Source organism: Pteropus alecto, unplaced genomic scaffold (genome assembly GCF_000325575.1).
Source record: "Pteropus alecto unplaced genomic scaffold, ASM32557v1 scaffold45, whole genome shotgun sequence".
NCBI lineage: Eukaryota > Metazoa > Chordata > Mammalia > Chiroptera > Pteropodidae > Pteropus > Pteropus alecto.
In genome coordinates this window covers 17,043,898-17,070,346 of record NW_006442491.1, presented here as the reverse complement: position 1 = coordinate 17,070,346, position 26,449 = coordinate 17,043,898, and the positions used below count along the sequence as shown (strand labels likewise).

Here is a 26,449-nt window from a genome sequence, read left to right as displayed (position 1 = left end):
TCGCTGTAACAGAATCTCTCTTGTCAATGTCACGTGGTTACCCACCTCTCTGGGTGAGGGAATGGAGTTACTGGCTTCCTGGGCCAGGCTACTTGTGGTGTCACAGTCCTTCCTGCCAGTACCACCCACCACCCCATTGTTTCTTGGTGGGGGATGGAAGTCTCAGGCCCAGTGGAGAAGCAGAGCATGTCCCCCGCCTGCACTTTTTTCCTCAGCAGGGCTCCCATTCTATCCCCCTTGTCAGTACTGCCCAGCTCACCCAGTATTGGAAGGATTCTTGTTAGATCTGGGGGAAGAATGACCCTACCTAGGCCACCTTCTGTTGCTTGGTTGGGGGTCAGAAGTGCTGGGCCTAGGTCACCTTCCATTTGGTGGGGGGGTGTCAAACAAGAACTCTTCAGTTACTGTTTGTAAGAGTACCCTGGCCTCCTCCCCCCTTTCCTTCTTCCCTTGCCCTTGTGCAGCAATTGCTTATCGAATGATCCTCACAGTCGACTTGATGTTGTGCCTAGCACTTCACCTCTCTCCAAAGTACTCTGAAATTGTACACTTGTATAATGACTTGGGAAGCCAGGCCTCGCTAGTCTTTTCACAACACATGGATGATGATTGTGTCATGTTCACTCAGAAGCCTGTATTTGATGGCTAGGCAGGTCCCACTTAGAAAGAGGAAAAGAAAGAAAGCAGGAAAAAAAAAATTTTTTTAAACAGCTCTTCCTCATTGTTCCACAGGTTCACAAAAGTTTGGGGCTGCTCTCTGAGTAGAATTTCCTTTTCCTCCCTAGAGTGAATATTTCATAAGGGCCAAGAGGTTTAACATACTCTAAATTCTTATGGAAACGAATATGAATATAACAGACAAGATCTTGGCAATTTCCTGACATCATTTTTGTCATATTTTTATTTCAAATAAAAGGTCTGGCTGTCCATTATCAACACAGATCCTCCTTTCTTTAAAATATGTACTCATAAAGTAAGCTTTTGTTTTTGATTTTGTTAAAGAAAAAGCTGTGACAAAATAGGCATCCTCTGCCCAGCGCATCCTTCTTTATCTGTCTCTGTGGATCCTACCCTTCGAGTCCAGCTCGCTGTTTACTGCTCCCCTGAAGCCTTCCTCACTGCTCCTGCCCAGTGTTCTCACACTCCTCTGAAGCTCTTACTGTAATAGCTAAGCCATGCCGTTACTTATGTTTTGCTCTCTCTCCTGTAAGGGTGTTTGACTCTTGCTTAGTGTTCTATTTAATCCCATTTATAATAAAGTGCAAAATCTTTTCATGCTCCATAAAGGGCTACATGATCCTGCTACCCTACAGTCTCCTCCTCCCTCCCTTCCTTCCTCTGCCTCAGCCACACTGCCCTTCCTGATTCTTGAGATGTCAAACACAGACCGTGCTGAATCCTCAGCGCCTAGAACCATGCCTGGTACAAGAGACACTCAATGAATAGCTATTAAATTAATTAACTAATGGACTCAAATATCTCGTCATCAAAAATGTAGTCTGTCTTTATTTTAAAACTTTGGAATTATGAAAATGTAGAAAAAATTTTATATAATTCCACATTTAGAGGCAAAACATGATTTACTCTTTTAAAACAAATACTTCTTCCCAGAGCTTTTACTACTTATGGTATTTTGGTTGGTTTGTTTTAGATAGTCATGGTCACAATATGTCTTGTGTAGAATTTTTGATCTTTTCATGTGTGTATGTCTTGCTTTTTCTAACTGTCATGTGTGTTTATTTGTACTGCCTGTTATCCCAAATAGGATTTGAGGCCCTCTGAGATATATAAGTACAATATTTCTTTTTATTGTGTGCAGCATACAAGCTGATGCCTTACTCCTACTAAATGCTTATGGAGTGAATGAACAAGTCTGGGAAGCTTGCTTTCCAGTGGAGGTGAATGAGTGATTGTAGCTAATTCTAGGAAGCAGCCAGTTCCTCCCAGCTGTGCCCAGAGCATAGTGCCTTTGAAGCTGACTTCTATTTCTGCTCATTTGTTTGTACCCATCTGTTTTTTCTCTCCTTTCTGGAGAACATGTTTGCAGGCCTGGTCACAAGGAGTGGCTTCTCTCTAGACCAGATTAGACTCATTCCATCCCACCACTGTGTATTACCGAAGACTCTGTTTGCATGCGAAGAATGTAGAGCCCCAGCCCAGCAACTGGGACACATCCGCATCTCCTTCCCTTCCAACCTCTAGAGGCATATACTCCCGAAAGGCCACCCCACCAAGCTCTAGGATTCTTTGGCTGGGAGGTTACCAAAAGGGTGATATTTACATAGGTTTCTCAGAAGCCAGAGCCCTAAAATAGTACTATAGTTACTGGCATAAATGATTACACCACACTCCCTCCTGCCACAAGATCATTACACAAGTTGTTCGATACACACACACACACATACACACACAAACACACCTGCTTCAACCTACTCCCTGATACTACTTCCTTAGGAAAGCCTTCCCCACTCCCTGGGTTTCATCATGTGACCTATTAAATGGTCTTGTAGCAAAACACTGTATGTCCTTCCTTTCTTGCAGTCATCATAATGTAGGGAGAGGGCAAAGAACTAAATGTTAAATCAAGTTATATTCAGAGACTGCAATGTGCTGATCAACCCTATGGTCAAACCATGAAGAAACCTACAGAATGAAGAAAGATTTCTGCTGAGATTACTAACAAACCATGTACCCATACCGAGAAGGGAAAACAGGAAAATGGAGTCTTTAAGTCTCGCCCTACACAAAATAAACACAATCATTCATTCCCTATTGCTAAAACCATGGGAAACCTATGGATCAAAACAAAGGCTAGCACGCCTTTGTCACTACATACCCTATCTTTCACAGTGTATACCCATTGCACCAAAGGATTTAAATCTCCACTCAAGGAGATTTGCCCTGTCCTGCATCAATCATAGTTTATAGTTAAGCATTTTTGTGTGTCTTTGTCCCCCCATTAGACTGTAAGCTCAGTGAGAGTAGGAACCGTGTCTGCTTTTGTTCATTGTGTCTCCAGTGCTTAGCACAGTGCCCAGAACATAACATAACTGAGCTCAATAAATAGATTTTGAATGACTGAATGATGAACAAATAATGGACATTTAATTTGAAGGAGTAAAGAGTACTGGTTAAGAGAGGGAGCTTTGGAGTCAGATATCTAGAGTCGAACCCAGCTATGTGAACTTGGATTGTAATATAACCTCTCTGTGCAACCTATCCCTGTCTGTAAGATGGAACTGATAATGCCACCTATCTCGTAGGGTTGTTGCAAAGATCAAAAGAGGGACCCTGTGTAAAGGCTTCAAGTGAAGCCAGACTCATAGGAAAACCTCAGTATGTGTTAGCTATTATCATAACTACTATTTACTACTCTTTCGGCCAACGGAAGTAGTGCTGTCATGAAAATTTTTTTTACATATATCTCGGTACATTTTGAATGAGTATTTCAATAGGTAAGATTCCTAGAAGTTGAATTGTTACATTAGAAAGTTAATTTGTTTGGAATTAATATTTGTGTATAGAGTAAGGGAGAGATCTAATTTGCAGCTGTCCAAATGGAGAGTTGCAGGAGGCCGATGCCCCTCTTACTTTCTGGGTCAGTAGAAATTAGACATTCAGTCTGGAGTCAGTGAGGGTAAGCATTTAGCTCAGGTAAAGGATGCCTTGATGGAAAGTTTTCACTCCTCCCTGTGTCCCTCCTTATCCCTCTGGGGCTCACCTGGGGTTGCAGAGATTAGCATTAGGGAAATCTGTATCCCCTCTGCTCAAGTTTCTATTCCCAATACTGTGGGAAGTCATGTCATTAAAAGGATAGTTCCCAGCCTTGCCCTACGCAATTTAACTACTCTGTAATTGCCGATCTATACTTGATGTCTAGGTATCTTAGTGTCTAAATTTTTGTTATCAGATTAGCTGTGTCTTAGAACTAAGACTTTTTAATTTAACATAAGGACTTTCCATGCAATGGAGAAGATTTCCAGCCTAGGGCCTCCCCAGCAGTAGGCCAGGTGATGGCCTCTCACACTGGCCAGTTGTTCCCACACCATTTACAAGTTTCTTATGAATATGAGGATCTACTTCTGAATTCTTATGTTCCTCTAATTCTGTAGCTGTTCCTTCATTTCACCCCCATAGTTCTTGCTTTTTCAAAAAATTCTTGGCTATAGTGTCTCCAAGCTGTCCAAACTGGGCCCCTATCCTCTGTAAAAGTATCTGTGTACATGCATGAACACACATACTCACACATGTACACATTCATATGCACATGTGCTTCTACTGGAATTTTCATTGCAATTATATAGAACCTATGGAATTTGGAGGAAATTGATTTTTTTTCAATACTGTCTTTTCATCCTGGAACATGGAATATTGTTCCTTTCATTCAAGTATGTTCTTCAGTCAAATTTTATAGTTCCTGTATATAGGTCTCATACATTTTGTATTCCTCGTTGCCATCATCAATAGGGCTTTATTTATTATATTTTTTCAGTTGGTTATTACTAGATATAGGAACAACATCCTATACTTTTGCTACTTACAGTGAGAGGTGAACTGAGGACTTTCCAGACAGATGGCTAAACTGATTTTAGTTGCCATGTTACAGGGAGAGTGCTAAATCAGACACTGTCAATAACTCCGGGCAGGAATTAGAATAACCTAGGCGTTGTTTTCAGAGCGTGGAGTACACAATTGGCTGATAAGATCTTTACTTCACTTGGTTACTATACAGCATTGAATACAGATTTAGCTTTTACTGCATAACTATTATTCCTGAGAAATTCCAGTTAGCTTACAGAATAATTTAAAATAGCCTAGGGAAGGTGACATTGAAGTATCTTTTTAGATGATCCACTTTTATCTGTTTTTGAAGGTTTGGTTTTTCTTAGAGTGCCTTCCTTACAGCATGTATTACCAGTTTTGCACTGATGATAAGGTTCACCTAGAGGTTTGTAGTTACTCAAACTATCTTTTAACCTTCAGTCTTCAATCTTTATTAACAAGATAAGATCCTGTACTACTTACTTACATGGTTGTTTGTTTGCTTATCAATTTATAATATAGCCATATATATAACTGACATACCATACAATTCATCCAGTTAAAGTGTACAGTTCAGTTGGGCCTGGTTAGTACTTGGATGGGAGACCACCTAGGAATACCAGGTGCTGTAGGCATTAAAAAAAAAAAGTGTACAATTCAATTGTGTGTTTTTTTTAAGTACATTCACAGAGTTGAGCAACACACAATCAATCAATCTGAGAACATTTGCATCATGCTAAAAAGAAATCCTGTACACATTAGCAGTCGCTCCCATTTCCCTGCAAACCTCCTCAGCCCCAGGCAACAACTAATCTACTTTCTGTCTTTGTAGATTTGTCTATTCTGCACTTTTCATGTAAAAGGAATCATGCAATCTGTGGTCTTTTGTGACTGGCTTCTTCCACTTCGTATAATGTTTTCGAGGTTCATTCAAGTTTTAGCATCTATCAGTACTTCATTCCTTTTTATACCACATTTTATTTAGTCATTCATGAGTTCATGGACATCGGGATTATTTCTATTTTTTGGCTATGATGAATAATGCTACTATGAATATTCATGTACAAGTTTTTATGTGGACATAGGTTCTCATTTCTCTTGGGCATATACTTAGAAGTGGAATTGCTGGATCATATATATGATAACTCTAGGTTCAACCTTTTGAGGAACTGCCAAACTGTTTTCCAAAGCAACTGCACCATTTCACATCCCACCATCATTGTCTGAGGGCTTCAATTTCTCCACCCTGGCCATCACTTGGTGTCTTTTTTTTTTTTTTTTATAGCCATCCTATAATGGTGGGTGTAAAGTGGTATCTCATTATATTTTGATTTGCATTTCCTTGATGTTTAAACCTGTTCTGCTTCTTGGATCTGATATTTAAATGCCCTCTCTTGCCTCTCCTCAGGGCTACCCTGGCTATATTGGTGATGTGATTTTATACTTATTTTTTTCCCCTGTAGATTCCAGAAACACACACAACTCCACAATATGCTATTTGACCTTTGATATCCTGGCAGAAGGGTCAGGACTTGAACAGAACCTCAAGGTGTACTTAAGATAAAGATTGCTAAACCTGGGTAAAAGGGCCTATAGCATTCAGGCGTCTAGAGAATAACCTATAAGGGGAAAAAAAGAGAAAACAAATAATGAGTTAAGAAAAGGTGAGAGAGAAGTGGGAGAAAAAGTCAATACTTTTTGTCAGTGTGGGGCCTTTAAAACCCGAGTGTGAGGAGAACTGGAGACTTTGCTATGGCAAGTAATAAAATAAAATAACTACCTTTAATTCCATGCTTGCTATGTGAAAGACATAAGGTTAAGTGTGTCATATGAAATATTACATTTACTTCTCATAGCCCCTTCCCCCATTTTACAGGTGAGGAAAACGAGGCTCAGAGAGATTATATAACCTGTCCAAAGTCTATAGGTGGCCTTTTAAAGCAAGGCTTTCTAGATGTCAACCACTCAGAACTCTGGTTGTTTCTGCAAAATAATGGACTATAGAAGGAATATTCTAATTTGTGTAGAAACAGAATTTGGGTGGACCTAAGAAAGAAATAAGATTTTTTAGTAAAGTGCCAGGAGAAAAACTCAGATTAGGCAAGGCTAGACTCAGATAACTATATCAAAGAATTAAGACCAAGGAATCTCTAAAAAAAAAAAATTTAAAAGCTAGGTTTTATAAGCCTGAAAGACTTAAATGGTCTTTATAATTGTATAGGAAAATCAGTTACCTACTTATGCATGTAAGTATGTACAAAACTGTGGGTGAGCAGCATTCTTGCTGTGCCCTTTGTCACCCGAAAAGCTTTCCTATCTGTAGTTGAGTAGGGTTGTTGCTTTCAAGATTGGTGATGTTACATTTTCCTGGGAGGAATTAGTATTCCAGAAGGATTAATAAGAAAAAACTATGTGGCCAACGTTAAAGCTCTGAGACAGAAGTTAGTCCGTCAGATGATGGAATATTGACAGTGAAGGGTTTGTCAAGCCTCATTTTTCTACCAGCTCATGATATTATAAGGTGTGGCAGCAACAAAAACTATGACTTGTAGCACAAAAAGGCCATCACACGCCCCCACCCCCATTTCTCAGAAAAGCATGGCTTAGCACTCTGAGGCCTTGACAGTTTTCAGAGCAGAAGACACATTGTTGGTCCTAATAGCTCCTCTCTGAGACACACCTTTATGACTTGGACCTCTGGAGCCAGGGCCTGGCTGGGAGAATGAGCAGATTTCTGAACTGGACAGCTTGGGGATAATAGAGACCAAAAGGCTGTGGTGCATCACTCTTGACTCATCACATGTTAATTGGAGCTACTTGGGATTCTGGCCAGGGGTGGAAGACTCGCCCTGCACCTCCTTTTCAGGCTTTGAGACCCATCAGCCTTTGTTTCTTCTGTTGGGATGTGTCTCAGAAAAGTCTCAAAGCATTCCAGTATAGAGCAATCATAGAGTCATAGACCGTCAGAACGACTGGGCACTTAGAGACCATGCAGTCATCAACAAGTCTCTCGTTAAACCCTTGAAGGTGAGCGGCTTGGCTTTAGGAATGCACAGAGCTAGTAAGACAGAGTCATGAAATAAGTGTAGCTGTAGAAGGACATCTTACTTGCACTCTGCCTTTTTTCTGAGAAGCTCTAGGCTTTTTTTTTTTTTTCTCTAAAACATCTAATGTTATATCTTCATGTGACAGATTAGAGGATGGAGAGGAGTACAGAGAGGCCATGCAGATTTAGATTTTGAGTGAATCTTCACTCTACCTCCACCTGAGGGAAGATGTGTCAGAGGACCCCATGACTACCCCCAAGTTCAGTAATTTGCTGGAAGCGATGCAGGACAGGGCAAATTCCCCTGAGTAAAGGGGAGACCAAGCCCTGCACTGAGAGAAGAAGAGGGTTCTTTGGCAGATAGTGTAGAAAGAATTCAACATACACGCCAAAGTCAGAGTCAAAAGGAAAGTTTGCTGGGGGAGAGGTAACACTAGAACCTAAGAGAGACTCAGAGGGACAGAGACAACAAAGACAGGACAGTGAGAGAGACAGAGTAAAGGCACTGAGAGGGACCCCTGGAGTTCTGGGACTTTAATTTATATATCATTCTTTAGTTCCTGTGAGTTACAGTTTAAAGACTTTGTTTACCCATTTCCTTTGTATGGACATACAGTGAGGAAGGAGAAGGGGAAGAGTATGTAGTGTGAAAAGGCCTGTTGGCAGTGCCCAGCCTTTAATCCAAAGGTTCTTTCTGGTTTTAGCCATAGGGAATGAATGATTTTATTTTCTGCAGGGTGCCACTTAAAGACTGTTTTTCCTGTTTCCCCTTTACAGGTGTGGAGAATGGGTTGTTGGCAATCCCAGCAGAAATCTTCCTTTGTTCTGCAGGTGTCCTTGTGGTCTGGCTGCAGAACTGATCAACATATTGCAGTCTCTGAATGTAACTTGATTTAACATTTTAGTTCTCTTGCCTTCTCCCTGCATTAGAAGGACTCACAGGACTCAGCGTGTAGTTGTACTCATGGCTAAGATCTATGACAGGGCAAGAATACAAAGCAGAACCAACGTAGGTGTTAACCTAAAATAAAAGGCCAAAGTAAGAGGCAACGAGTGTTTATTTGAGATCCAAAAGAATAGCTATTCTGGAAGCACTGATTCAGGCAGAAACCCAAATAGTGTTTTGATTAGTAGGTGAAGGCAAGTGGTATTTATGAGAAAAGGAAGGGGAATAATTACATGAATAGAAGGAAAGAATTTCTATGAGTGTGAATGAGCTAAGGAAGGAATTTCTATAGGTGCAGATAGGCTAACACAGTGATGCTAATTCTAAAGAATGTCTCTTTTTCAGTTTGGTAGTCAAACAATTGTTTGAAATACGATGCTGTTTTTGGCCCAGTCCAAAAGTTATTTTGGCAGTTTTTGGCAGTTCCTCTGGAGTGACAGCTCCAACTGAAGTGGCTCCATTTCTATTATTTTTTACAAAGAGAAAAGGTACAGGGGATGAAGTCCAGAGGAAACCAGGAGCAAGTTTCCAAGAGTCCTCTCCCAGTAGAGTCACACAGGGTATGTTTAATTGCTCCAGCAACAAATTGTGACAACACATGTCAAATTCTGTCAGCCAGGAAACTCATTAGACACTTAAGTACCTAAGGTTTTTATTAGGAATTGGTCGCATAGACATCTTCTCCCTAGAGCTACCAAAATTCCAGACTTCCAGAAGGGAAACAGGTGTTCAGCATAAACGAAATTGTTTTCACCGTCTAAGCACAGTGGGCCACCTTTATCATCCAGGGAAAGTTTCCTATCAGAGCAGGGAACCGTTTGAGTGTCGAGTTCCAGAATTCTGCCAAGGGCCAATCTTGCGGAGCAAATCTTTCTAAAAATAAGCAGTCTCAGGCTTGCTGTGTTAACTCTTTTCTGCCCAGAAAGGAAATCGCATGTCAGTATTCTGTTAGAACTATTGTGTTGCTACGAATGAGGTCAATGTGATTATTTATCACCATAATTCCGAGACTCACAGGTCCTAAGATACCTCCAGCCCAGTAGATCCCAAACTGAACTCATTATCGCCCCCTCCGCCGGATCTCCACCACTGAAATTCCGCCTCTATTTCTGGCATACTTCCTATTAGTGAAGAGCTCCCCCATCTGTCTTATCACCAAAGTTATTCGTAACTTCAACCTCCGTTCTACTCTCCACAACCAATGAGTTGCCAAGTCCTATAGTCTTTACTGCTCAGGTATCTCTCAAGCATCATCTTTATCCCCGCTGTCACTTCCTTTGCTCAATTTTAATCATCTTCTAGGACAGTCGGTTTATACTAGGTCTTTCTCTATAACCAGGCTTTTTTTTTCCCCCACCTTCTGTCCATTATGCACTGCTGCTGGAGTTCTTTTCAGTTTTTCTTTTCTTAACAATTTTTTTTCTACTTTTTGTTTTGAAGCAGTTTAAGACTCACTAATCAATTTTTTATTTGAAAAAGTAACACAAGCACATAGTAAAAATTCGAATAGTACTGAAGAGTAAGCAATGAAAAATAAGTTCTCTCACTTCGAATTTTCAGTGCCCTTCCCCAGAGATACAACTGTTTGTTGTATACCCTTCCAGAATGTTCCTCTGCCTGTACAAACACACATGTGTAGGGATATGCAGAAAACACAGGCTTTCAACACCTCCAACACAAATGGGAATCCCCCATACACATGGGCCCACACTTAGCTCTTTTCCATTAATATGGTACCTCAGGGAGCTTCCCTTGTCTGGGCATGCTGAGGTGTCCGTATTGTTTTTAAAGCACTAGAATATTCTATTACCTGAGTGCAATTTATTTCACCAGTTTTCTCTTGATGAAAAAGTTATTTCTAGGATATTGCTATTCTGAAGAGTTATCTTTGAAGACAGATCTGATGGTGCCCTTGCCTGGCTCAGGCATCTTAAATGACTTCCAATGTGTACAGCTATGCCTCCAGCTGGGAATCAGGATGGAAACAGGTCTGCCTGGGGTTCCCTGTAGAAAAATGATCATTGAACTTGTGAGTGATTAACATTTTTTTATGTTAAAACAACATAATTCTATCATGATATAAAATAGAAAATTCTCATGAATTTTTCAGATAGTGATAGAAGACTTCAAAAGAAATTCATGAAGGTTTCTTCAAGCCACACTCCCAGATTCCCCTAAAAGCTCATGTTCCCTCCTTGCCTAAAGGACATTAGGGGAAAGATCTGAGGACCCAAGTCCACAGGACTTAGTCAGAACTTCCTGGCATAAGTTTGAGAATTCTCATCATTTTTAACTCTGGTCGCAATCTATCTGTCCAACCTTACCTGCTATTTCTACCCTCATGTACTCTGTGTTTTATACATATGGAATGACTTGCTGTTCCCCATTGCCTTTGCCCAGAAGGTTTCTCTCCTTCTCATCTGGTATACTATTCATCCCTAGAGAAAAAGTACACCCTAGAGCTAAAAAACATAGACTCTGGAACCAGACCACTTGCGTTTAAATCCTGACTGTGCCACATTTCTAGCCGTATGATCTTGGGCGAGTTACTAAGCTCTCTGAGCTTCACTGACCTTATTTGTAAAGGTATCTGGTAAGATTACTGTGAGATTTAAGTGGGTTAATATATGTAAAATGCTTACAACGGTACTTGGTACATGCCAAGCACTATATAAAGGTATTGTTATTAATATTATTATTTTTTATTATTCAAGTTCCAGTTTCCATATTCTCCCGGGTCCCTTCTTCCTAGATACTTAGCACATTATTCTGTACTTACTTTCTCTGCCTTTTCTGCAGTACTCTTGTGGAGAGAGGGGACCCTGCCTTATTTGTCTTCATATCTCCTGTGTTCAACCCATAGTAGATGATCTGGTGATGTTGAATAGATGTTCACTGAACAAGGTGATAATTATAATAATATATGAGGCTTGAATTCTTATATCTGTCCTTATTTCCTTGTCCTGTCTATTTGTTTGTGTGGTGCATTCGTTTAACCCTATTCTCAACAGTGTTTGTAAGTGAAAACTTCTCTGCAGAAACCATTTATAGTAAACCAGTGATTGGCCTCTCCTCTCCTAGGGCTGACCAGCCTGGGGCTTGGGAATGCCACCATGATGGTGCCAGTTAATTGCCGTCTGTGGTCTCAGACTTGTACTTCTCTCCTAAAACCCTTATCAAAGAATAACTGTGCCACCTCATTTACCCACTCAGTAAGGATTTATTGAGTTTTTGCGACATGCACTGACCCTGGCCATGGAACAAACAGGGTTATTTGCATCAAGCAATCAACTGGGAACTCAGAACAGAGGTCGTCTAGATGTGGAGAGAGTGGGGGGCCCTCTGCTGGCTGCACAGGGATCTTGGAAAATGAGACCTGTTTCTCGGGTCCAGACTTCCCGATGTAGAGGTAGATAGTGGGGAGACTGAAGTCTAGGGAGTGGTAATTAAAAAAAATTTTTAAGTTCAAACAGCTAGTTGGAACCAGACTGGAAGCAGTATTTTTCCACTGCATCCCACTGCCTCTGAAGCTCAAGTGTCTAAATCAAAGGAACACAAACAGACGAGTACAACCTGGGAAGAATTTATTTCATGTAGCAGCCTTGGAGTTCTTAAACTTCTTCAGGGCAGTCATACATTAGGTATCTTTCTTACTTCCATTTTCCTATCTATGATCTCAGATTGTGTGTGTGTGTATACCTATATACACACACACACACACACACACACGTGATCTGAGAGAGATATGTATTTATTATATATATCTTATTATTGCTTCCATCTTTGACCATTCTCGGTGAAGATAGATGTGGCCTAAAATGTACTGCAGTCAAATCAGGGCACACTTTAGAAGCCAGCTGTGGTTTGCCAACCTGACAATTGCTGTGGGAAGAAAGTGACACAGCGAGAGTAGTGCCTTCAGAATGCGAGTGAGTTTGCGGTACTGTGGTTGCTGGTGTTCATGTAAATAGTAAGCAAACAGGAATGTAAAGTACATACTGCAGATTAGACTGAAGTAGGCCACCCACTCTTGCTTGAGGCTCCTCACCAGCCACCCAGCCTGCTCATCCGGGGCCAAAGTACACTCTCTGAGGCACCAGGTGCTTACTGCCAGGTAACTAACATCAATTTCCCCAAAACAGTGCTGCTCACCTCTTTCACTAATCCCTCTCTACTTTCTGAGTGAAGTCCACACCCCTACCATGAACCCCTCTGGTGTTCTGTCACCCAGAACAGGCTGGCACTTTAGCCTGTCTTTCTCATTTTTTCTTCCGATCTCCCTCTGTCCTCGCTCTTGCTTTGCTAAGAACATGCCCCATGCTTTGCTTATCCTGGCATGTTTGCTTACACCTTTCTTGCCCTCGGCCTCTGCTTGTTGAAATTCTGACTTTTCCAAGGCCTGTGAACCAGTCAGGTTTGGGTTCAGCTGCATAAGAGAAAAGTTCTGCTACATTGGCTGCCTCAAACAGGGATTAATTTATCTTATGCAACAAGAAGTTCAGGGGCAGGCAGTCTAGGGCGGGTACAGTAGCTTCGTCATGGATTCCTTTCAGGAACTAAGCTCCTTCCATCTTCCCTACTCTACCTGCCTTCGGTACAGCTGCTGTCGTCTAAGCTTTACTCGAGGTCCAGGCAGGAAGAAAGAGGTAGCAATGATAGAAGTTGTTCTAGAAGAAACCTGCTTGTGTCTCATTGTCCGGAATGCAGTCACCTAGCCATCCCCAGCTGCCGGAGAGTCAGGGAATATTTTTTGCTTTCTAGCCTCTAAGGGCCAACTGGAAGAGAGCTGGAATGGGTGTCAAATGATTTAACTTGTTTTAAATATTACCTCCTCCCTGAAGCCTTTTTCCAGCAGCATCTTAAACTTCCTTTTCTTTAATCTAACATGTGTAACCCATTTTTAGAGCATTCGTATTTTGCCTTGTGTTATATACTTGTCTTATCTTTTCTCTAGGACTATAAACTTCTTAAGGATGGCAAATGCATCCTTCACAGCTTCTTTTCGTGATTCACAGATCGATTCGTGATTTCTGCCTCTTTCTCGTGTGTCTGTCCTCCTCTTTCCTGTTCCTAAAATGCACATAATAGACATTCCATAAGTAGGTGTTGATTTAAACTGATTCAGATTAAAAGAGAGCATAGTGTTGGATTTAGGTGTTGCATTTGGCTGTTGGATCAAGAGGTCTGACTTTGAATCCTGGTCTTACTGTGTAGCTTTGTATGAGCCACATGGCCTTCTTGCACCTCAATTTCCTTACCTGCATAATTAAGGGATTAAATTACATGGCTTCAGAGTTTTCTTCCAGCTTTAAGAACTTGAGAACTCTTATGAATAGAATTGATTAGTTCTCCTAGGACACTGCCAGGAAATAGAAGCCACTGAGGCTCAATGAGAATCAATAAAGCAGGGAGCTGAGCAGTCTAGCACCTCTCAGTGCACAGTGACTGGGCCCAGGCCAAGCCCAGAGGGATAAGAAGGTAAAAGGCAGTGAAAAAAGACTAAGCCAGAGCAGCATAGATCAGGAAGCTGGGGTAAGAGGTTGTCCTATTATAAGCAGGCAAAAGTAATCTGAGGATGTCATGTTTGAGAAGTGGGACCCTGCCAATCCCAAAATCTTTAACCCCTTCTGGACCTCAACCCCTGATGTCAAGAGGAGGGCTCTCATGAAGACCTCTTATAGGTTTGGGGAAGGAAGAGCCCCACACCTGGCATCATATGTCAACTGGAATAGGTCACCAGTGTGTCTGTCTAATATTCCTGTGTGGGATAGGGAAGCAAGACTTATGGGCTGAAGACCCAGCTCTGACCTTGTGTTTCTCCGAACAAGTGAACTGCCCTCTCTGGCCTTTAGATTCCTATATAAAAGACAGACACTGGGATATATCCCTAATTTTTAGATCTTTGGCACTGGAACAAAAAACAGATTAAAAGCTTGAATAGCCGTCCTCTTGTCAAGAAATACTTTATGATTTGTGGAGTCCCTGAGGCATCTCTGAAGACTCCAGTGGCCGTAAGAAAATCACTGGACTGGGTGACCTTTGAGCTCCCTCCCTGCTCACTGACACTCTGCTTCTTCTGGTTATGTTTACAGCTTTTTCCTTGCTTCACATTTTCTAACTACTGCAGTTTGACCCCAAGCACTGGCATATTTTTAAAAGAGATCATTGAGTTAAGCAGGTACCATCATGACTTGTGATTTCAAGCTGACATGTTCCACTTCTGTATATTGCTTCTTTCCGATCATTCCTCATTCTCTTCATTGAAGTTTGATTTGCCCTTCCCCACCCTAATTGTCTCTGTCCTTACCAGAGACAGTCTTTCATGAGATGTGATGACAAATTCGGCCATTCTTATCCCTTGTCTCCATGTTCACTTAGTCACGGGTAGGCAGTGAAGCTGATGCCCAAAAGAAATCTCACACCTACATGAGGCTGTTGATTCTACTCAGTGCCTCACCTCAGAGGTAGAAGTTGCTGACTTTAATATTTTATTTTTGTGGTCTCTTATGGGAAAAACCTTTTGAGGTTGGTTTCACAAGTGACCTGCTAGACCAGTTTCACTAGGGTTCTCCAAGCCAAAATTTGTGTTGTTCTTTCTCCTGTTTCAACTTATTAATAATAGTAACAATGACAATGACAATGATACTCAACATCTATAAATGATATCTTAATAGAGTGCCTATTAGGTGCCAGCCTAGGGCTAGATACTCCACATACACTATCTTTAATCTTCATAACTTTAGAAAGTAGATATTATTGTCTTCATTTTTCAGATCAATAAATCTCTTGGAAATTAAATCCTTTGCTCAAAGTTATCCAGCTACTAAGAAGCGGAGCCTAGATTCAAACCCACGTCCGTCTGATTCCGATTTTCATGTTCTTTCCACCTCCCTATAAAGAGATAGTATGACTTTTTTTGTGTGTTAAGAGTTTGTGATGATTTTGATAAGTAAAACAAAAAAGGAAGAGAGCAAGGGAAAAACTATTGATAATGTTAAAAGCATTACAGCATTACTTAGAAATTAAGTAAGAACAAATTATAAAGTCAAATCTTATTTCTGAAGGGAAACCACAGATGGACAGAGGTACAAACAAGTCTGTGTAACTTTGCGTGAGTCTTCGGGGCTCTCAGACTTTCAGGTCCTTTATCTATAATATAATCAAAACCCCTATAAGCAATGGGTCAATAGCTCACTTGGAAAACACAGTCATCTTCTCATCTTATATTTTTAAATGAACATAGAGTTGAGGATGCATAATTATAATTAGATTGAATTATATGTTAGATCCACAAAGTGCTTCACAGTTTGCAAAGTTCGCTTATATCCATGATCCCATTTAATCCTCTGGACAGCCCCCGTGAGGCAGGTGTTATCATAACCAGAACCTTTAGCTGACAACAGATCAATGAATTATTGATTGAACACCTACTATATGCCAGATTATTCTTGGATCTTGTGGGATACAGTGATGAATAAAATGGGGATCACATGCAATTTTTATTTTGTTTTATTTTTATTATTTTTCCCACAATTAATTTATCATGAGAAAAGATTATCCTTTCCCTCCACCCAAAAAAAGACAAGACAAAAAAAAAGTCAGAACAGGCCCCTTTAAGGAAATCAAAGTCTAGTGAAAGATATAGATGTGCACAATGAACCAGCATACATGGTAGATCATGGTAAGTTTTACCAAACAAGCATAAACAGATGAGGCAATTAATTTTGACTCTAGGAACAGGAGGCCTTTAAGTGCTCTGTGCATTAAGAATAATAATAATCTTTGTCCAGCCTGCCTCACAAAATGGCTATGAAATTTCAACAAAATGGATGAGTTTTCAAATCTTGTATATTTGTACATCCTGTAAAGGATTATTATAATTTCTGCCCATGTTTTCCAGTAGAGTTGGAAGTGTTGGTCGTTTCATTCCTTGAAACAGTAGTGCTGTGCCAGGGGTCATCTCAGGACTGTCCTTTCAACAATTTTGTGAACCCTTGAACTCGCATTGAGTGCGACGGCCCCAGTAGCCACCAAGTTCAGTTCTACTAATATATTGGTTCTTGCCCTCATTTCCTTTCGTTGTCCCTTTTTTCCCCATTTTCTTGGATTGTGCGATCTTCTTTCTTCCTATAAGTCTCTTTAATCCTTCTTGTCCTTTTTCCATCCTGTGTGGGTGTCCCCAAAACCACGCCCAGGTTCGAGACCTTGGCGTATAGTCGTACTCACAGCTATGATCTATTACAGTGAAAGGACACAAGGCAAGATCAGCAAAGGGAAAAGCACGTGGGGCAAAGAGCAAAGGAATCTGGGCTCAGGCTTTCAAGAGTGTTAACTGAGCCTCCCAGCAGAGTCACACAGGGCGCACTTATTTCTCCAGCAACAAACCGTGATGAAACTTGTGAAACGTTAGCTGCCAGGGAAACTCACTCAAGCCTAGGGGTCCAAAGTTTTATATCGTGGGTCATCACGTAAGCACCCTCTTCCTGCGTGTGTGTTATGTGCCCAGGAGTCGACTCCGACTCCTGGCCACCCCGTGAATGAGTGGTGTCCACAACATCCCGTTCTCAAAAGCTCTGCTCAGCCCCTGTAGACTCCTGCTTACAGGTTTTCTTAGTCAATCCATCTCATGTTCGGGATCCCTCTTTTCCTGCTGCCTTCTACTTTTTCCAGCATTTATTGCCTTTTCCAAAGAACCCTGCCTTCTCATGATGTGCCTGAAGTAGGATCATTTCACGTTCGTCATTTTTGCCTCCAACGATGTTTCGGCCTCAATTTGAATCGCCTTTTGCCTAGCCCGTATCAAAATTCCCAACTCCCATAAGGAAAGTGGATGTTCAGCATAAAACACATTGTTGGTACAAACAGCTAGCTTAGCACTGTCAGCCACTCATCATTTCAGGAATGGCGAGAACCCTTTCGAAATCCATGTTCCCAAATGCCAGCCAAAGGCCAAACTTGCCAGCAGGTCTTTCTAAAAGTGTCAGTCTCAGACCTGCTGCGTTCACTCTTTTCTGCACAGTCCACCCCCTCGGCCCTTGGCCAAGACACACTAGAGCGAAAGGAGCGCACGCAGTAGGGTGAGACCACCCTGCAGGACTGACCTTGGTCATGCCCTTTTGCGGTTCTGGACTTAGCCAGTTAAAACAAAGGCCAGTAACCATAAAGTTCTGTCTTAGAAAGCCAGGTGGTTTTCACCTTATGTTTTAGTGTGAGCCTTTTATACTGGCCTGAGGCGTTAGCTGAGGTACAGCATGTCTCTGGGCATTAAGTTGTAGCTGACTGATGGCTTCCTGGGTGAGAAGTGCAATCCTGAGGACACACGCAGGATCCCTGGAAACAAAGAGTTGACAGTTACTGAGACACTCTGAGCAGGACAGACATTAGACAGGCAGTACAGGTAACAGGCCCCCCAGTGTTCAATCCCATCATAGGGTGGGGACTCCCTCCACAGGCTTCCAGTTCCTTGCCGTTAATTCAGTTCAGTCCTTGCATTCGGAGGGACTGCCCGAGGCTGTCGGTTACAAACAGCTGGCTTGTCTGTGACACTAAGTTCATCCGCCTCCCAGTGTGGAGGCATCTGGTGGTGTTCTTTGTGGGAAGTGTAAGAGCTGGGCTCCTGCCTGCTGTCCTGTAGTCACAACTGTCAGGTGTGATCAGAGGCTCAGCGGTGGGTTTGAGTTGAAAGCTTCCCAGCAGCTTGGAAAGGCGGCTCAGCTGGGGAGTCTTCCTGAGACAAGGGGAAGAGGGGAAGCTTCCAGAGACAATTTTGAAAAACAGAGCATGAGTACCCCCACCCCCCCTTCCCCACTCCTCAGCCTCCCTAACTGCCAGGGTTTTTTGTTGTTCTCTTGTTTCAAACTCATTGTGTCCCATTTAGCAACCAGAGCTTTATCATTTAAAATCATCACCTATGGTCATTTAAAACTTTCACCCGGAAGTGTTGTAGGCACAAAAGTCAAGAGCCTTCTGACAAGAAGGCGTGTTTACACAACTGAACCAAAGATAACCATGTTCAGGAATGAGTTGGGATGAAATCCTAAATTTTTAATAACTTTCACAATGGGTTTACATACGCACTCCCCACCCCATCCCTTTCATCTGGTCTTTGATCCAGAGAGTAGCCTTTTCTGGAGCGGACTTCGTCTAATAACAAAACCGCCTCACAGGGTGTGTGCAGAAGAGTGGAGAGTTATTGAGCCACTGAAGCTACGCGCACGAGCAACGGCAGCGAAGATCTGATATGATTTAAGTCATTAGCTACTGAAAACTGCTTTTTAAAATCCAAAAGTGTGTTTTCGGCTGATGAACGCCTCTCTTTTCAGGTCAATTGCCTTTTCCGAGAGGCTTCAATAGGCAAAATCATGGTAAAAATCATCAGTAAGTAAACTTGCTCTGTTTTAATATCCAAAGAGTTTAAATTCTAATTTGCTATCAGTGGCAAAAAAGCAAAGAAGTTGTATCCCACTAATCTTTTTTTTTTTTTTTTTGTAGTTTTTCCTGACGAGGATGATTCCTCTACCATTTATGAAATGACAAGCCTTTAACACTTGTCCTCAGTTTTATCATATATCCAGATGCCATAGCCCCAAAATACAAAGGCATTTTAAAAATCTCCCCTCCCCGCCCCCTTTTTTTTTTTTCATTGCAAATTCACTCAAAATCCCAAGCAGTAAAGGAGCATTTACAGAGTTAACGTTGCAACAGGGGAATGCGGGCCCAAGAAATGCCTGCATTGCAGCCTCTTTTGTTTTTTCTCTAGTTTATCCAAAGTCTTGCTCCTGGGAACTGACTTTTCACTCCCACTTGGAGGAAGAAACAAATGCAAATTTTGAACCACTTTGGCCCACCCAAAGCTCACCTCTTGGAATAGTTGGGCCCTTATTCTTCCCGTCTAGAGGAGAGAATAAAACCAAAGGCATCCCTCAGGCTGGACTTTCCCCCCATCATTTTAGCCAGTGTTGACAAAAGCAGCCAGGGGAGCCAGCAAGCCAAGTCTCCCAGAGTTGGAGAATCATATTTATATTCCATAGGCAACTTTTCCCTCTCACGATAGGCAGCAGCTCAGCTGCTGTTTTAGATCAGCAAGTGTCCCCACAGCCATCCTGACAACAAACTTTCATTTTCTCCAGCCCCTTCATCCTTCCTTTACCCAAACAGTGCTTTTACCATATGTCAGAGTCAGGATTGTTCTAGCGAAGCCCATCTCTGACTCTCTGTGTCAGGGCAGGGTTGGGGGAGGGGGTCCCCAAGACGACCGAAAGATTCAATGATTCACTAGCAAGACTCACAGGATGTCGCCTATAGTGTTTTTCTCATTGCAAATTTACTCAAATCCCAAGCGGCAAATTCAGCATTTACAGGGTTAACGTTACAGCTGCCAGGAGATCTCGGCTAGAAGGCCAGGGCATGGAGGGCCTGAAGAAAGAGCTGCATTGCCATTTCTCACAGCTGTGATTTATTACAGTGAAAGGATACGGAGCAAAATCAGCAAAGGGAAAAGGTGTGTGGGACAAAGTCCGGAAGAAACCAGACCCAAGCTTCTGCGTCCTCTCCCCGTGGAGTCATGCAGGACGCACTCAATTTTTCCAACAGGTATGAAATGCTGTCTACCAGGGGAACTTGCCTGAGCCCAGAAGCCCAAGGTCTTTTATTGGAGGACAGTCACCTAGGAACCCTCTGCCTAGCATGTACCAAAATTTTAGACTTCCGGAAGGAAAGCATACACTGCATGGTTTGTACAAACAATTTAGCATGGGGATCCATTCTTTTCATTTAGGGAATGGTGGATACCCTCCCAAAATCTAAGTTCTCAGACATTAGCCAAAGACCAGTTCTGCAAGCAGATTTTTCTAAGGATAACAGTGTCAGGCCTGCCGTGTTAACTTTTCTATGCACATACCTGAAAAGGAAGGAAAGTGAATGGGAAAGCACAATGGACAATAAAGAAAAATGATATGAGAAAAAATGAGGCAGAAAAAGAAAAGAAGAAAACTTCTAAGTCTGAGGATAGAAAAATAGTAGAGAAAAGAAATGTTATATAACAATGTCATAATGAATGAAAATAAATACGTTAAATCACAGAATGTTCTGAACTTGTACGTGGAGGAGATCACACAAGCCTCAGACTCTGGATGCAGGACAACCCCCTTGACTTAGTGAGCCCTGCATTTTAACTTTTTAAAGTAGCACAACTCTTCATTCAAATGAAACCCTACTGAGACACAAAAGTAGAGCCCCTGTGGGTGAAATGGGTGTGAGGGTCTTCGCCCTGCTCCCCCTTACTCTTGAGTTTCCTTGCAGTCCAAATGAAATCTGCTGATTTAGGACAATCTCATTTATCTTTCAGATGATGAAAGCAAGGCTCAGCTAAATCTTGTAATCTTACAAATAGAACCCATTTATTTAGAGTTCTGGCTCATTTTCTTATTGTTGTTATTTTCAGGAAATTCTACTAAGTGTCTCTTGAAGAAAATGGACAAAGCCAACATTTTCTATTAATATCTCCAGATAAGCCCACTCGTTCTCAAAAAAGATTTAAACAAGAAATAAACAAATGGTCTGGCTTTTGGAAAATCCTCCAAAGTATGCCATGCTGTTGCATCTCATCATGGATCATCGGTTTATTCTTTACGGTCCAGCATAAGCAGCCTATTCTCCCTCAAACCTTAACTTTTCTGCTCATGTGGGAGTTAGTGCTTTCCCCCCATTACAGCATCTTGAGCTGGCCGAGATGGGGTCATGCACAAGCTTATCGTACTTTGAAGGAAGAGACTGTAGCTCATTCATGCCCTTTCCTGTGCAATGCTCAACTGAGTGCCTTGCAGGCCCAGCTAATGTTCACTGGATTGAATTGGGTGGGGTTTGCCAAACCCACTGTGTTAACTGGAGAGGAGAAATTAGAGTTTTAGCAAGTACTGAGATGTTGCCTTGAAAAATATCTCTTCTACTTCCTCCTTAAATTCACAACCTGAAGGCATTAACAGAATTGATGAAGAAAAAAAAATACTGGTTCGTTATCTTCTAATTATAAGTGTTTCTTATGTTTTTGTTTCCTTCCAATAAGCTTCTCTAGTCTTGAGTTACAGCCCCTCCCAGTAGCTGAAGATTGATTCTAGGCTTATTGTAAAATATATCCTTTGACCAATGAGGTTTTCTTTTGCTTTATCCTACTTGATGTTAAAAAAATATTTCTGATTTGCTTTAGAGCCCAATTAGGTCTAATAGGGTGTTAGATTTGGATTAGGCATTAAAAGCCATTGAGTCCACTTTCCTGCCTGGATGCCCTCTCTGACACCTGGATGGCTAGCCATTTTGACTTTCTCTTTGTCCACTCTGAACAGGAAGCTGACTCGCTTTGAGTTCAGCACATTTCAGGGTTTAATCAGCTCTGGCTTTGGGAGAAATTGTTCTTCTGTTAAGCTGCCGATAGCCTCCCATGCCACTGCTCCCTCAGTCTTAGTTCTGTCTTCTGGGGCATCCGTCCCATAATTTTTCTTTGAGTGTAGGGTACGCAGCTATCAACCAGCCAATTTCATTGTAACATAGAACATTCATGAAGGATCCTGTGCCTTTTGCCAGGGTAGGTAGAGTGGTGTTAGGGGATAAATGCTGTGTGATACACTCGGTTGGACCTGATTATAACCCACTGTGCATGGTCATGTTTAAAAGAAATCCTTTAAGGAGGATGTCCTATGACCCACTTATATGAAATTCTAGAAATGGCAAAACTATAGTGAAGTTTTGAAAGCAGATCGTGGTAACCAGGCATAGGAAGAAGGGACTGACTATAGAGAACGAACCAGGAATACTTTGCAGTAATGGAAATAATCTACCCCATCATTGTGGTGGGTAAACTGCTGCACATTTTTCAAAACTCATAAAATTCTACAGTTAAAACTGGTGAATTTTTTGCATGAAAATTATAAGTCAGTAAATAATAGATCTCTAAAAAGAGAGAGAGAGAAAATTAGAACATCTGCTTCTCAATTCTCATCCATAAATTGTTTTCTCCTGTCTGAAATGTAGATATGGAGCCAAAGCAGGTTCTGACCAGTTTTTTCTTTTTAATGTAAATTTTATTGAAGTGTAACATACATCCTGAAAAGTGCATAATCATTAGTATACAGCTCAATGAATTTTCACTAAGTGAAGACATCTATATGACCACCCCCTAGATTCAGAAAAAAATTACCAGAATCACAAAAAGCCCCACTTGTGTCCCCTTCCACTCATTAATCTACCTCCTCAAGGGTAACCACTATTGTGACTTCCAACAACATGATTTGTTTTGCCTGTTCTTGAACTTCATGTGAATGGACTCTTGTAACTTATGCTTTTCTGTGTCTGGTTTCTTTTGTTCATCATGATATAAGTGAGCTTTGTCCATGATGCTGTATATAGTTTGTTCATTTTTATTACTATGTGGTATTCCAGTTGTGTAATTATCAACAATTTGCTTATCTATTCTGATGTTGATAGAAAGCTATACTGTTTCCAGTCTTTGGTTATGAACATTGCATGTATGTAATTCTGTTGGGTGAATACATTTGGGAGTGGAACTGCTGAGTCATTGGGTATGCACACATTCATTTTGCTAGATGCTGCCAAACATTATTCCAAGGAATTGTTCTGTTTTATACACCCACGAGCAATGTGTGAGAGTTTGGGTTGCTGCACATCCTTGTTGACATTTGCTATTGTCTGTTTTAGCCATTCTGGTGGGAGGGAGTGGTATTACATTGTGGTTTTCGCTTGTATTTCCTGATGACTAATGAAAGTGAGCATCTTTTTACAGGCTTGTTTGCCATTTGGATGTCCTCTTTTATGAAGGTTTCTTTAAACCTTTCTCCTGTTTCTCTTTTGGGTTGTCTGCCTTTCTGATCTGGTTTAAAAATAGTAATTTTCTCCAATATGATAATGTAGTAGTGATTTTTTAACTAACTTTTTCCAGGTAGAAATCCACAGCTTATTTATTTCCTTTTTTGAATGTATTGGAGACCTGGGAGATGACGAAATGTTAATCCTAGAGGAACTTAACATTCCAATGATAAATTCTATTTAGAATAACTTTGTGGTGCACATAGTGTATCTCCAGCCATATGCTGGGTTTCTGCCTCTCAGGAGGACAAAAGGTAGGAAAAGAGCCGCTGGGCACACAACTCAAAGAGGAGAAAACTGAAGCCCAGAGAGATAAGGTGACTGTCTAATGTCACGCAGCACAGCAATCCTTTTACTCAAGTATCCAAAATAGTAGTTGAGACTAGGAACACAGTTTACTGGAACCCAAAGAGTTTTTCCCAAGTCAAGTAAACCCAGCTTTCCTCAACAGAGCCAGTGAGAAAGTCTTTGTTCATAAAAATTCAACTCTCCTTTTAGGGTCTAGCTCAGATGTGGTCTCTTGTGTAAAACCTTTCTGTTCTTTCCAGCCAGAATCAATCTTTTCCCATGATATCTGCCCTGGGTTGGATTGTAGCATTTACCCAGTTCTCTCTTGGACTATTTGTATATCTGTCTTGTTTCCTGTGCTAGGTAGTAAACTCCTGGGTTGGCTTGTTTCTTTTAGTTGGGGATGGTAGGAAAGAGGCTTCCATAATCAGTTGCTCGGTAAAATTCTAAAGAGAAAGGAGCTCAGGGACTGTGCATTCCATGAAGCAATTAGCAGGCATGTTCACCCAGAATTGATAGATATCTTTATTTTGGAGTAGTGACTCCTGCACTTTTGAGGATGGACTCGCGGGTTCCAGAGTCGTTGTAGACAAAAGAAGAGACCCCAGAATGGACTTTCCTAGGTAGGATGCCCAGGAACGTGAAAGCCGCGCTGCAGGTCCCTGTCAGCCCGGAGTAGGCAGCTAGACTCTCTCCTGCTTCTGCACCAGCTTGTGGTCCGGTGGAGACTCAACAGCTACCATGAAGGCAGGACTGTAGAAGAGAGCCTTGGAACTCTTAGATAAGCTGAGGCAGATGAACGAAGGTTAACTGGAAGAATAAGTATGCCAAGGACAGGGCAAGAAGCTAAGCACCTCTCTTGCCTCCTTCTTCCTCCTGCTTCTTGCCCAAAGGTTCCAGGTGACTTGTTGGCAGCCACAGTAGCGTGACAGTAGCTGCAAGGGTGTGTGCAAGCATCTTTCTTCAGCTTCCCTTGCAGTCGGTGCTGCCCTGCCCACTTTCCACCCCTCACCCTCTTGGCGGCACTCAGGATGACTGCATAGTGGCGAGGTACAGGGTGTGGGGGAAACTTGGCCTGTCATCACTCAGGCAGGACTCAGCCTTGGAACAAAGAGATACTTACAGTCCCCAGGGCTATCGTATGCCAAGATCCAGGAGTTATACATTTTATGCCTATTAAGGAAGCAGACCTGACCCCAGAAGGAATTTCTCTGGACTTGAGAAAATAAAATATTTTCTAACAGCCTGATAAATTGTCCCTGAAATATGTATAGAATAGGCTGGTGAGGAGCTATAGATTGTGTCCTTCCTGATTCCTGATTCTTAGGGGAGAGGAAATGAGCCGGGAAGAAGGAAGGGAAAAGAGTTCACGGACTCTTAGAATTTAGGGGGTTTTGGTGTTATTTTGTTGTTGTTGTTGTTACTGCCCCTGTGGTTGTTTGTTTTAGCTGATGAGGGCCATATAGTCAAATTCATAGAAAGGAAACAGAGAACCAGAGAAACCGAGGAACTGGTTAGAAGCAAAACTTGGACTAGAACTCAGAACATGAGCTATAAAAACTGGAAAGGATACAGGGATGGGGAAAACCTGATTATTGATCACTGCTGAGTGTCAGACATTGTGCAGGTCTGTGCATGTGTTTTCTCATTTACTCTGGGTGACAATCCTGTTAAATCACTATCATATCATTTTACAGATCAAAAAAAAAAAAGAAGAAGAAGTACCTACCCTATTGCCCAGCATAGTCCTTGTCACTGTGGATGCAACGAAGATGAAGATGGAGGTGGTCTCTGCCTATGGCACTTGTGCAGGGCAGAGTCAAATAAAGGGCCAGTTATGATGCATTCTGTGGGTATTATAGAATTTCAGAGTCCTGGGAGCACTTGGATGGGTCCTAATTCAGACTTGGGGAAGTCAGCGAGGGCTTCCCGCAGGAACTGAAGGGACCTGGAGTGACCGGGCTTCGGATATAAGGATGGGAACAGATGGATCGGGGAAGATGAGAAGTAAGGCCAGAGGGGTAGGCAGACACCAGACCCTGGAAGGCAAGGTAAGAGGTTTGGATTTATCCCAAGATGGGTGGAAAGGTTTTAAGTGATGGGATGATAGCTTCAGATATCCCTTCTAAAGAAGACTCAGCTTTGGTGAGGAGGGTGCACAGGAGGAGTAGGAACTAGAAACAGAGCAATCAGTTAGGGGACTATGGCGGAAATCCACTGCAACAAGAATAAAAGCCTAAACTCAAATTGTGTGTGTGTGTGTGTGTGTGTGTGTGTGTGTGTGTGTGTGTGTCCATCCGGGGTGGGGCTGGAGAGAAATGAGGGAATGAATGAAATTGGTTTATTAATCACCAGGACTTGATGACTGCTGGGCCGTGAGGGGCGTCAGAGGACACCAGCCTGACTCTCACGTTTTATTTTGGGCAGCATTGTCATCGCTGTGTCACCAACTATTCATTGCCCAGATGAGAGAACTGGAGCTCACAGAAGTGATTTATTCAAGGTCAGTCAGCTCATGATTGGTAGAGTTAGTGTTCAAACCCATCCCTTTCTAATTTCAGTGATTTCGGAATTTTTCTGTTGATGAGTGTCTGGACAACAGCCATGAACAGCTTTGGCCAAAGCCCATGGGAGGTGTAGGCTTCTGCAGTGGTTAGTGTAGACTTGTTCTGAGCCTTAGTAGTTCATTTGAAAGTAGTGTTAAGAACCTCCCCACCCAATCCCCTGGTGCAGAGAGCTATGCACTATCC

The 26,449-nt window shown here is 41.9% G+C and overlaps 1 long non-coding RNA gene across 1 annotated transcript in view; it reads left to right on the top strand.

Moving 5' to 3' along the window:
* Positions 1 to 25,946, top strand: part of LOC112471030 — a 34,146-nt gene extending 8,200 nt beyond the window's left edge. Inside the window, exons 2-3 of the long non-coding RNA XR_003043192.1 lie at positions 19,999 to 20,126; positions 25,397 to 25,946. This is a non-coding gene — a long non-coding RNA (uncharacterized LOC112471030). The remainder of the gene's footprint in view (positions 1 to 19,998; positions 20,127 to 25,396) is intronic.
* The last annotated feature ends 503 nt before the right edge of the window (positions 25,947 to 26,449 follow it).